General features: G+C 49.9%; 1 protein-coding gene across 1 annotated transcript in view; it reads left to right on the forward strand.

Moving 5' to 3' along the window:
- Positions 1–9,898: 9,898 nt before the first annotated feature.
- Bach2 (BTB domain and CNC homolog 2) overlaps positions 9,899–13,313 on the forward strand; it is a 340,628-nt gene continuing 337,213 nt past the window's right edge. Inside the window, exon 1 of the mRNA XM_051161111.1 lies at positions 9,899–10,077. The gene's annotated coding sequence lies outside the window, so the exon portion shown is untranslated. The remainder of the gene's footprint in view (positions 10,078–13,313) is intronic.

Genomic DNA, 13,313 nt, shown 5'->3' on the forward strand with positions numbered 1-13,313 from the left:
GGGCCACCAAGTCTGTCAACTCTGGAAAGTGGTTCGGCATTTTGTCAGCCTACAGCAAAGCTTCTTTTCTTAGTTTTAGGAACCTTCACATGGCACAATTTACTATTTTCCTCACAGCCACCAGTGCCATTTGCATCCATTTAGTATTGTGGACCAGGACTAGGCATTTGTGGGCAGAGGATGGCTTTACTGGTCTGGACAGCACTGCATGCTGGTTCTGAGCATGGGATCTGGAACTCGACTTCGTGAGTTCAAATCCTGCTTCTGATACTTGATGGGGTACCTGTAGGGAAACATTTCTTTCCATGACACCAGCTTTCCTATTTCTCAGGTTGATTACAGTGACTATGCCTCCTGGTTTGCTTCTGCCCGGGTTTGAAAGGACCTCTCAAAGCTCAGTGCTTCGACGTTTAGGGATGTAAGCCCTGTAAGAAGAAAGTGATTTGTGATTAAGGAAATTAAGACTGGAATAGTTTTGTTATCATGTGCTTGCTCCCTCTCCCTCCTACTTTGCTTTGCCTTATCAGCATTCCACCGCAGGGTGACCCAGCACTAAGACCGCCACCAGGTCCAGCTCCTGGTCTTGAACTTCGCAGCCCCCCAGAACACGGTGAGGTGAGATTCTGTTCCTAAGCAACTACCAAGGAGGTCTACAAAAGCAGCACAGAAGGGGGACGATTGCCCCGGAAGCACCTGCTGTCTGCTGCATGAGACCCAGTGCTGCGGGCACCAGCAACCCACTTAAACAGGAACGTGGTGGAGCATAGTCAGCCCCACAAAGGAAGATACTGCAGAAAAAGCAGCTAGAAGAATGAGCTCGTGAACCTGTTCCTAGTGACTCTGTGCACATGCTCTCGCCTTTGACCTGTAGGGCCTGGGTGCTGAACTCAGGTTGCCAGGTTTTTATAGTTAGCGCTTTCACCCATCCAGCCACCTCAGTGTCCCTAGCATTCATGGATTTAGAAGACCTAATAATTGTTGAATCTAGACTGGCTTATAGACTTTATATATCCTCTGTTAAAACCCCAAAGGCATTTTTGTGAGAAATGAAAAAAAAAAAAAATCATGCTGAAATTCATATGGCACACCATGTAGCTAATAAAATCTTGAAAACAAGACAAATTTGGAGGCCCTGGTCTTTCTGATTTCAAATTTATTGCAAAAACAATAGTAACCCAAACAGTATTGTGCTGGTGAAAATATAGACATGTCTAAACCAGGACTACCTAGGGATTAGCTCTCACAAATGGCGGCAATTTTTTTTTTTTTTTTTTTTTGACCAGCTTGGTAGTGCCATTTAATGTGGGCAGAGCTGTCTTTTCAACAAATGTCACTGGGAAAACACATATAAAAGAAGGAAGTAGGACCTTTACCTTACATTGTACACAAAAAAATAACTAAAATTAAAAGAGAAAACCCTAAATATAAGCGCTAAAGCTAACATAACATAAAAGAAAACTTCCTTGGTGTAGAAGTGGGCAGTGTGATTTTTCTTGGGTGTGACTCCAAAAGTATAGTAAAAATAGATACGTGAAATAGATAGATGAGGCTACACCTAAACTTTAAACTTCCATTTAAAGATGCAGTCGACATATAGTGGAAAGGAAAGCTATAGGGTGGCAGAAATACTTGCAAGTCATGGCAAGAATTGGCATCTGGAGCATAAAGAACTTCTGCAGTTCAGCAACACAGCCCCCTATTCAATATGTGAGGAAAGGGCTCGAAAAGATGTTTCTCCAAGGAAAGCACAGGAGCAGCCTGCAAGTTCATAAAAGATGTTCACTGTCACTGACACCAGGGAAGTTCAAATCAAAGCCACGGCACAGTACGGCCTGTTCTAGCTTCATTTCTGTTGCTGTAGTAAGATATCCAGACAAGAAGAAAATGAGGAGACCAAGGCTTGACTTCAGTTTACAAATCTGGATTCTAGACCACTGTGCGAGGGAAGCCACAGTAGGAGAACTTGGGGCTGTTGGCTGTGTGACATCCACAATCAGGAACAGAGAGAAATGAATGCATGCTTGCTAACTTGCTCGCTTGCTTTCTCGCTTGCTTATGCTCAATTCAGTTTCTCTACCCTTAGCCAGTTCAGGACACCTTGCCTCATGAATGGCGCCATCCACAGTGGGTTGAGTCTTCCCACATCAATTAACGCAAGTCAACCTCCCGGATATGTTCGTAGGCCAACCTGAATTAGACTATCTCTCAGTGAGATTTTCACAGGTGATTCAAAGTGTGTCAAACTGACAAAGTTAACCACCGCAGCACCTGATAACCATAGGATGGCTACATACACACACACACACACACACACACACACACACACACACACACACACATACTGCCGTTCAGCAGCAGTGTGGGCTCTAGACTCAACGGATATGACAGCTAATTGCAACCTCTATATTTGTTTGTTTGTTTGTTTGTTTGTTTGTTTTACTTCTTTGACCCCAAGGCTTCATGTGTACTTGGTGCATCATACCAATTAAGCTAATCCTAAGCCCTGATCTTGATCTTGTTCCAGTAAGAGGCAGCTGGGGCAGTTGGTGAAGATCAATAGGGTATCTGTATTGGATGGCAGTGGTACAGCAATGCCAGCTTTTTTATTTATCAGGTGGTTGTGTATGTAGTGTTGTTGCTTGAACAAATGTGCACTGGTGCACTTAGGAGTTGGTGGGGACATCAATGTTGATAACATTCAACAAAGGCCACTAAAGGCCCGATTCTGGGCAAGCCACAAGGCCTTGGATCTCTCCTATACACGAACCTTGATGCCAAAGATGGCACTCCGTTGGCCGGTGGGAGTGGGTGGGCCTACCTTGAGGTGAAACATTAGGAAAATACAGAAGAAGGCCAGCTCTCATTCTCTGAGTATGTAGCACACAGCTACAATCCAGGCCCTGGAGAGTTGGAGGCAGGAGGATCACTATTTTGACCCTGCGCTCTGTGCTAACACCCTGCTTCTCTCTTCTACTCACTCTGGGATGAAAGCTGCAGGTGGCCACACGTCAGCTGTGCTGCCCAGCACATGGCTGTTAGCACTGTTAGGGTTGGGTGCTCTTGTGTAATTATATCACATAAACAATTCTTAAAAATAGATTAGAAACTGTAAGTGTGTTCTCACTGACTCTTTGGGGGAAATTGCTATAGGGCCAGTGAACTCAACTTTCGGTATCCTGTAAGAAGTCCGAAGCTGGGTTGGGAAAATAGTTCAATTTCAAGTGTCTTTTTATTACAGAAAATCAGTAAGGCTTTCTTCTCTATCATAGACTTGAAAAATGTCGGACACTTCTGTCTATGACCAAACCCTTACATATTTCTTTAAAGACATCATGTAATGAGCCTTAAAGCCAGTCAGTTGGTGGAAATCATCTTTTTAAGGTGGACAGCATGAGGAGATGAACACTTGGTTAACTTATTGTATGAAAGATCCGGGCATCACAAGTGGAGAAGGAATAAAATTGTCACTGCTTTTAAACTGGAACAAAAGGAAACTGGTCTGTTGCTGTCATTATTTTGTTTGCCTTAATTTGAACCCAGCACCTCCTTTCCTGTTTGGTCGGTAGAAAGCAAACGAGCTCTCACTCTGTCTCTCGCATATGTCCTGCGTTGTTTTTGTTTTTGTTTTTTTGATTGACCCTGTGACCCAGTCAGTGCTCAAGCCCCACTTTGCACAGTGGGTAGTGGGTGAGTTGGATGACTCTGTTGCATGCTAACAGTACGTTCAGTGTTCACACTCTTCGAGCCTTCCTCCTACCCCGGACCACTTCGTAATACAGGGTTCTCAACCAGCTCCCTACGTCCTCCTCAATCCACAAGGCTGCTGCTGTTTCCGGCTCTATTCTCTCACCCGCGCCCCTCTTCCCCTGCTCAGGAGCCCCCTTCAGTTCCAGGCCTCAGCAATCCCGGCCTCTTCTCCCATGCGCACCTCCACTCTACACAAGGGCATCTTACTGAGCGGCTCCTCCTGTTGGATCTTCTTTTCTCCTGGATGTTCTTCCCAGGCCTTCTCCATCCAAACGCCCTCCTCCCGGCCTTCCTCAGCTTTCCAGTTCTGCCCTCCTGCTTGCCCTGCTCACACGAGTCTCATCGATATCTTGTCCTTTACACCCGTTCCTTCACGTCCAGATTTTCCTTCAAGTTCCAGATTTGAATTCTCAACATGGTTTCTTCATTATTATTTTATACGTATGCATATGATGTGTGTATGTATGCCCGTGAGCGTACGCATGCCATAGTGTGTGTAGGTAGATCAACTGCCGGGAGTCGGTCCTCTCCTACTTTGTCAAGGCAGGTCTGCCTCACTGGTTCTGCCATGCTTTGTACTCCAGGCTAAGTGGTTCTGGAACTTCTGGTTGGCTGATCCTCCTGTGTCTACCTCCCATCTCAATTTAGGAGAGCTGGGATTACAGGTGCGTACCACCACATCTTCCTTTTTTTTAAGATGAGGGTTCTGTGGACCAAGTCCCGTCATCAGGCTTGCACAGCTGTTGCTTTTGTTCACTGAGTCGAAGTCCCACTTCTGATCCTTGTTCCCTGACTCTACTCTCTGATGAATGGCCTTTACCCTCCTCCCACATCCTGGTTGAGAGTCTTCTAGTTATGTCTCCTGTCCTTCTGCCTTCCTGTTTTTCCTTCCTTCCACATGCAAGTGAGCCCCCAACCATAGCCCTCTCCCATCTGCCTGCCCTGGCTCTTTGCCCTGATAACTACTTTGGTTTACGTTCCGGAGCGCCAGATGTCATCTCTTCCAGCTCCCTGCCATTATGAACACTTCTTTGGGAAAAAAAATGTAAGGAGAATATTATGCTATGAATGAAAGTAAGTCTTAAAACGGCTAGTCCATGCCTACCTCCAGGTCTGCATCCTGGTAGGATATGACTTCTAATAATCACAATCCATGATTTCAGCTCTAACGGGGGAGCCTTCTGACATCTTTGACAAATCCTCCCGTCTTTTAAAAACCAGCTCTGTTATCACCACCCATCCCAAACTCTCCAAAGCAGGATCAGGAAACAGCTGCCTTTTGTCCAATTCAGACCTTGCCATGGTGTGCTGTTCACTGCTGTCTTCCCACTGGTCCATTAGACAAGAGACAAGAGGCTACCAGCCAAATCTCACAAGAACCAGAAGTCAAATTTGTGTTTTATCTTAATGACACCAGAAAATACAGTGTTCTGTAATTTGGAGTGTACACATTATTGGTCACAGTGCTGGGGAAACAGAACAGTGAGAAGTCACTCTCCTAGACTGCACTGTGTCCATAAAGACCCATTAAAGACCCTTCAACCGCAGACGCCCTGTCACATTTCTTGGCACTATGTCTCTCTTTCCCTCAACTGTAACACCCTACCTTCCTCCATTGTCTGCTGGCAGAGCCCACTTCTTATCCGCTGTGGAAACAGATGCACTCAGACAAGGGCTTGCCAGACTTTGGAGAACCACATTCCTTACTCCTTCCAAGCCGATTGTAATTGTCTTCCCACCTCGCCAGGGATGTACTGCTTTTATATTTATGTGAGGTCCACTCTGACTCAAGAATTTTGCCCCAAAAATTATCCCTCTGTCTTGACAACCACAGTTTCCACCACCACCACTACCACCACCACTCAAGGGTTTATTGGCCCATAATAAGCTCTGATTTCTCCCCTAGCTGTGTCCAAGTTTTCCTATCTCCTTTCACAACAAAATGTCCTAACACTGTTCTTCACTCTTCCACTCAAGCCAGGCTTGGTCCTTACTTCCTACCCCTCTGCTGAAGATGCAAAGGATTCCACAGTGACATATACACCACAGCCCACATCAGCAGCATCGCTCAGCTGGTCGTGCCATATTTTCTAAATTGTGCTTGGTTAGTAGGATACTGGACTCCTCTCGCCCTATGGCTGCTGCTCCTCAGTCTCATTGGTTGGATCTTCCTCATTGTCTTTATCTTTACAACCTCCAAATAGTGGATTGCTCCAGAACCTAATCCTCAAGCCCCCCCCCACCACACCGCCTCCTCCCTCCCTCTCTCTCCCTCTGTCTCTCCCTTCCCCCCCTCTCACACACACACACACACACACACACACACACACACACACACACACAGACAGATATAATTAAGACATCTCTCTTCAATTTTAATGCTCATATCTTATTACTTTCTCAACTTTTCCACTGAGCTGCCTGGTAGGTATCCCAAACCACCTGTACCCACTCACTCCAGTAGCATCCCTCACTAAATGGAATCTCCACCGACTAAGCTGCAAATCCAGAATTCCCTGAGTCCTTTTCTTTCACACTCCACAGTTGGATCCCCAGGAGATCCTGTGCAATTCCTTTGTAAATAAATCTAGATTCCAACTGTGGCCATTACTCTAGTCCCTTCTCCAGCCCAACCACCTCCTGCCTGCTCTCTCTGCTTCCATTGCCGACTTCCCTTTGCTCAGCAAACAGAGTGGCTCTCTAGAGTCAAGGCCACGTAGTGTTTGTTCCCTACAGAAGCTCTTGTACATGTTTTTGCATTTTGCTTCCAGCATGCCAGGATCCATACTCAGCCCTTGCCAGGAGGTTGGGTAGGCACTTCCCCAAAGAGTGTTTGCCACAAAGGGGACGGCAATCAGATAAGAGACCAAAGGCTTGTCCCAGCTCTGAGACTTTGCCTCATCGTGCTCCTCCTGGCTCTCACGCCTGCTACTCTCCTCTCTGTTCTCAGGCACCGTAGCTTCTTAGGTGCCTTTATTCTATGGAAGCGCGCCAAGTCTACTGTAGGACTTCGCATCACTCTTGAGAGCCGAGAAGCTTTTCTCCCAAGACAGTGGTAGGGGTTGCCCTCTTGTGTAGTTCATGCCTCCACTTGAAAGTTCCTTCATTCAGGAGCCTTGTCTGACACAGCCGTCTAACCCAAGAAGAGCACCAACGCCATCACTACCCCAGCCATTGTATCATACAACCTGACTACACAGCATGGAGTCTGGCTCCTTGTCTTTCTCTGTCCCCATCCCAGTCTTATCACAAAGCTTGGTGGCTCAACAACTGCTGAACAAATCACATCCTCACCTCCTCAAATGCCACCATTCTCCCAAGCGTCACCTGTGCATTGCTGAGGTAAGGTTTTACAGCTTGGATACACTGCATACTAACATCTGGTTTTGAGATAAGCAGAGTAAGGAATTGTCTCAGTGGGAGTTGAGCTCCTCTCAGCAGAGCTCCCTTAGGTAACTTGGCTCCTCCTGGCTTCGGATATGGTGCTGGGTTCCTAGCTCCCACCTCTTTCAGTGTTGACAGATGACCCTGGTGTGCCTTATTCAAGGTATAGCATTTAAAATACTGCCTCCTGTTTTGCCTTAGGGGAACCCACCCTAATGTCTTAACGCCATCAAGCCCCTCGGAGTGCCTTCTTCAGTCCTTTGCTTGCTACTTTTCTTACTTTTTCCTTTTTAAAGCATATCGTATCATGCTTAGAAAAAGTTCATTTTCAGGGTCAAACACACAGGTAATTGTGGAGGGAGAAGAAAAGTTTATCCAAAATGGTTGAATGGTCTAGGCATGGAAAATAAATTGACCTCTACTCAGGTTACTGGCAGACATACACAGGGAGAAAATCTTGCATCTGTTTCCCATTGTAAATGGCTAAAGGGCACAACCCAGAGATTGGCCCGCCGGCAGGATGAAGGTGCTGAGGTTGCTGACAGCCTGACCTCGGTTAGCAGTCTTGGGGGAAACTCATCCAGTTCTTGGCTTACCGTTACTATTTTATGCCAATTTCTGAGTATGGCTTCTGGAGTTTAATTCAAAGAACTTACTTATAGCCACTGAAAATAAGAATAGAACAACTAACTCCTTTCTTCTTCTGTCTCCCTGAAATACAAAGATTTTGTCTTCTTCACAGCCATAGAAGATAAAAAGATATAAGATTGCAGAACTGGACAGAACTCTGAAGATGCCTTCTGATAAATGAGTTACCACTGCAACCTCTTGCCTGTGTGTGTGTGTGTGTGTGTGTGTGTGTGTGTGTGTGTGTGTTTAATTTTCCATCTTTCGGCAGGTAGACTAAACAAAAGCACCTATTAGCTGCTGTCCTAACTCTCGGAAACCTGAAAGGAGGGGATAAGATCAGTTTGCAGCAGTAACCCCCTGCTCGCCTTCCTAACACTAGTGCCCCAGTCACACTTATCCCGCAGCAGACATGGCCACTTGGAGAGAAATGCCTTTAAATATTCTCGCCGGGAAGGTTTGGCTTGGCTCGTGGAAGGAAATATTTATTGATGCTATTAAAATGCATAACGCTTTTTAACGAATAGGTGTTTGAAAGAAAGAGGAGCGTCAGCAAACTACCCATGGCTGTATGAAACCGGCAGGTTGGGCACGAACTTCCCGTCCAGACCGATTGTTTCTTGGGGCACAAGCTCAGAAACCGAGAGACCAAAAGCTCTGAGACTTCGCCACATCTGAAAGCCAGGTTAGCACATAAAGTCAGAGTCCGGGTACCCATGAAGGCGGGACAGCAGTTGGAAAAATAAAATAATAACTCACGCATCGCCATCCTGCAACTGGCCCTTGCTAAGTTTTACACAGAGACATTGCAAATGGAGGCTTTCAAAAGCAAGCACTCAAGCGAGGGCGGGCGGCTGGAGCAACACTTTTGGATGATATCACAAGACTCCCAGGGCGAGGCTTCCTCACCATATACCAGTGCCCATTTTACAGGGGGATTTATGATCCTTCTCTCAGTAGAGCCAGCCAAAGTTTTATAATCGTCATTAAAAACCAGCACCACGTGTAATAATATGAAACACTGCCCTACACAGTGGGGCAAGTTATTAGTGTTTAGGGAAACATGGCACTTTCCTGGCCTTGGCTAGGGGTAAAGTTGCAGGTACCAGCACCAACACAACTGTATTGTACTGCAAATGTACGTTCAGCCTAAGTCCTAATTACTGTCTTTAAATGTTCAACTACCACCACCAAAGCCTCTGACATCAAACCCACGATGGCTTAAGGGACAACAGCACCCTGACTGCATTCAGAGGGACAAGCAAGGGGCAGCTTCTGGGACACAGCGGGAGATTAAGTTAAGGATGGAAGGCGGCTCTTCTTTTAGACCAGGAAATAGATAGTTTGTGGGGGTTGGAGGCCCCCCTCACTGGGGTAGGCCTTTAAAAGACACTTGGGTGGGGAGCCGCTCTGTCAAGGCCCATTTCCCGTAAAAGGGAGCCGGTTCAGCTTTCCAAGGGATCCTTGGTTCATCTTGTCCTGCTCCTTCAGGGAGGCTGTTGTCAGGCCCGGAATGTCAGGTTCCAAGTTGGCTTCTCCCTTTAATGAAGTGCCCACCGCTCTGGCGACCTCTCCACGTGCCCCAGTGAGCTGCTCCGCTAGTAGTAATCCCACTAGCCCCGCAAACCCTGACTTCGAAGGCTGGCGCAGAGCTAGGCGGAGCAAGGCAATCGTCCGGGTGGGGAAGACTGGGCTCCGCGGGCCGCGCGGCCCGCACAAAGCCGGGAGACCGGCGTCCGCGGCGGCGAGAGGCGCGCCCCCCTCCCCGAGCCAGTCGGCGAAGCGCGCGCGCGCCCGCCCAGGCCCGAGCCCCGGGAGCGCCATTCGCGGAACGGCTTACGCCAGTCACCCGTCGTACGGCGCCCCAGCGGCCGGGGAGGTGCGCTGCCCCGCTCCCGTAAAGTTATTGTGAATGGGGAGCGGGTGACGTCAGCGCCGAATGTCAACAATGTAGCGATTGAGAGTGTGGGCGTTCCGGGAGAGCGCGAGCCGCGCGGCGCAGCCAGCAGCCCCGCCGCCGCCTCAGCAGCAGCCCCGCGGCCGCCGCGCACCGGGCTGCGGTCGACCCTGCGCCCCGCTTCGCCCGCCGCCCCTCCCTCGCGGCCCGCCCCCGTCGTCGCCCCCGTCGCGCGCGCCGCTCCCCTCCCCTCCCCCCTTCCCGGACTCGGGGGGCTGCGAGCGAGCTGCCATGTGATGCGCATCCCCTCAGCCTGCTCTCGGTGACCCCAGGACCGCCCACCACGCCGGCGGCCGGGAGGGGGCTGCGGGCTGGGAAGACGCAGGCTAGACCGGCTCAGGAGGACGAAAGTTCCCGGGAAGGTGAGTGCCTGACCGGGCCGCGAGCCGCAGCGACGCAGCCGGGGCAAGTTTGCGCGGGGAGCGGGCGCGCGGGGCAGCGGGCGGCGTGGGGCCGCGGCGGGCAGCGAGTCCGGAGGGCGTACGGCCGCTCCCCGCCCACGGCCGCCTTATGGCATTTTCTAGGAACGGGAAGGGGGTGGGAGCCGAGCGGAGGACGCGGCGGCGGGGCGCGCTCTCCCGCCTGCCTGTTTACGGCGGGCGAGGCGGCATTGTATTTTGCTCGCGTCGCCGGGTGTTTTGGAACAGCAGGGGGAGGAGGAGCCGAGGGTAATAAGTCAGTCGGAGGGCGGGAGGGCGGGTGGAGAGAGGAGCGCAGCCCGAGCCTCAGCAGCTGTCAGACCCACGGCCCTGCCTCCGGCCCCAGCCGGCGCTCGGGCCAGCCGGGGTGGTCGGGTCCCAGCCCACCGCTCCGGCGCGCGGCAGCTTCGGGAAGACGGCAGCTCCGCGACCCTGTGCCCAGCTGTCAGCCGCCGCCGGGTGGCTCGGACGACCGCGCTGGGCGCTAGAAAGAGGCAACCGGGGTTCTTGGGCGCAGACGTGCCCAGTGGAGTTCATGGCTTCCGAGAAGGCACCTTGCACCCCCTCCCCTCTCTCTCTCTCAAACACACGTCCACACCTGTACGCTAGTCTCCGAATCCTTAGGGCTCCACCCAAGAGGCGAGTTTAAGGAAGGGACAACTCGCTGCACCTCCCCGCGCCGCGGCCCTCGGAGGTTCTCGCAGTTCGCTCACCCACAGGGTGTTCGGGAGACGAGCGGCACGGAGAGGGCAGCGGGCGGCGCTCATGGACTACCCCAGGTGCCCGCGAGAGAGGGGACTCGACCCAGCATCTGGGCGACCTCAGGCTGGGCGAGGATTTGCAGGAACTTAGAGGAAGCCGGCAGAGTGGTGTGTATCTGAAGGGCACACTCGCCCCTGGGGTCCTGGGTACATTAGCGTCTCCCCAACGTGTTCTTGCACACATGTAAGTTTGGCAACTTGGGCGAAGTTCCCGCCAGGCTGTGTCCAGGTGGTTTTACGTGTGACCAAACTAGGCTCTCCTTGCATTCCGCGTGTCCAGTCACTGCTGTCACTGCTTGAGCGTCCCACCCCCTCCCTACCTGCCCCCCCCCCCGACCCAGCTGCGACTTGCGGCGGGCTCGTGGGCGGCCAGGCGATGTGTTCCTGGATTTTCACCTTCGCTGTCTAGTGTTGTAGTCTCTCACTCTGTTAATTTCATCTGCTGAGTGTATTTAACTAAAAAGGGTAATTACTTTAGATAAAAACCCTTCCCTGCCTAGTGGGAATCTTGGCGGAGATGATGCCTAATGAGATTTTTTTCTTTTCTTTTTGCTTTTGTCTGTTTAAGAGTAAAATTAGAGATGTTAACGCTGATAACGGTTTTCTCAGATCATTAAAATGTAACATGTAGGAAATTGTCGTGCTGCGCCGCTAAAGCTAGAGCTGACTGGAAAAGCTGGGCTTGAGCCGCCCTTTGCCACACCTCTAGTAGAGATGGCTATTTCCGCAAGTCAGCGGGGCGGCTTGCTTAAAATGTGAGGTCATACCATCCTGAGTCTCCAGCAGCTCACCAGTGGACCGCCCTTTCCATTCTTGCAGGTAATAAACGTGGTGGTGGGGGGAAAAGACATCTTGTTAGTCTTGCTAACTCAGTGTTCCAACCAAAATACTCAGGTGAAAGATCTGTCAGTGCCCCTGCTGTAATTCAGTTTTCCAGGTGCTTACACTCACCACAAAACTTTGAATGGCTTCTGGTGTTCTGCTCTTTAAAATTATTGATTACCCACGTTGGCGCTATTTGCCATTTTTGAAACGCAGAGTCATTCAAATGAAGGCGGGTAGGTACCAGAAATGGGATATGCAACCACAAAATGAAGTAGTTGGGTTGCTATTTACATTTTGTATTTTACTAGGCTTCGGGTATGCCGCGTGGTAATGTAAACGCTTCGGTGGTGCATCCTCCTGAGGTCTGTTTGTTCTGCAAGTGGGTTGAAATGTCAGTTCATAGGGATGGGTTTTCCTCAGGCATGTGAGGTCTAAGTCCTAGCTAGATTGTAAGCACTCCTGTTAGTTCTTCGGGCTTTGTATGTTGTAGCTCAGAATCTGCCAGGGAAGAGGAGGGAGGCAGAGTGTGTCGGAGGGAATAAAATATCCCTTTACTTTCACTGCTACCAGTGCCTGGGAGGAAGCCATGTATTCTCTTTCTATTGAATTATGCCCTTTGACTCAGAGTCTTCAGGCAATTCCCTTCCAGCCACTCACCTCTGGCTGCTGTGTGAGGGGCTTAATTATTTGCAACCTGCCTTGAAATCCCAGGATGAAAGGCACTGAATAAGTGCAAAGTATTGTTATTCAGATATGAAATTTAATGATCCATTACAGTTCATCAGGAAAATGCACTTTGCCGTGATGGGAGGAAGCGTTTCCACCTGATGGAGGATAATAATAAGTGCTTAAAAGTAGGTTCGGATTACAGATGAGACAATTAACTCCAGCCATGTGCTCTTCAATTTGTTGCAATTCATTTTGTGATCAAAGTGAGTTACAGAGAGCCAGATGGTCAGGTTCAAATCTCTCTCAAGCCAGCCCTGCACTTCTGTGCCCACCGTCAGCACAGCCGATGAGACTTAGTAATTCATTAGTGATTGTGAACTATCCCTCAGAATTTGTAATCAAGGCTCCTTCGATGCCAACAGAAGGGCCCGGGCCAATCAGTTTTGTTGGGAGCAGTTTAATTTTCCTTGGATTAGCTCCTGCTTAGCATCTCTGCTATGGGCCCGGCCTTAACAAGGAAGAAAGGGACCCTTGATCTCTCAAGCTCTGCTTTGGGGCTCCACTGCTCTGGGTTTTAAACCTTAAGGTGTCTGGTTTGCTTCAAATGCTGGCATGGCCCTTGAATGAGTGAGCCAATGCTCACAGCACCTTGTTGTCTCTCTGAGGGGGAGGGAGGTGTGGTAGGATGGTGCAGGTACCGTGAAGAGCAGCCTCAGAGGCAGGCAGCAGAGGATCAGGGCATTTACACACTGCTCTGCCCTGCTTTGCTCAGACTTTCTCACACCTGCTTTAGAACCCTGTCTCTGCCGTCTCCAAATCTTGCATCATAAACAAAGGGGCTTCGTTTCCACTTTCCACTGCCTCCCTTAAACTGTGTATCATCTGGTCCTGATGCTGAGAGGGCATAGTGTAGGAGTGTGGGGT

The sequence above is a fragment of the Acomys russatus genome, chromosome 2 (genome assembly GCF_903995435.1).
Source record: "Acomys russatus chromosome 2, mAcoRus1.1, whole genome shotgun sequence".
Classification (NCBI taxonomy): Eukaryota; Metazoa; Chordata; class Mammalia; order Rodentia; family Muridae; genus Acomys; species Acomys russatus.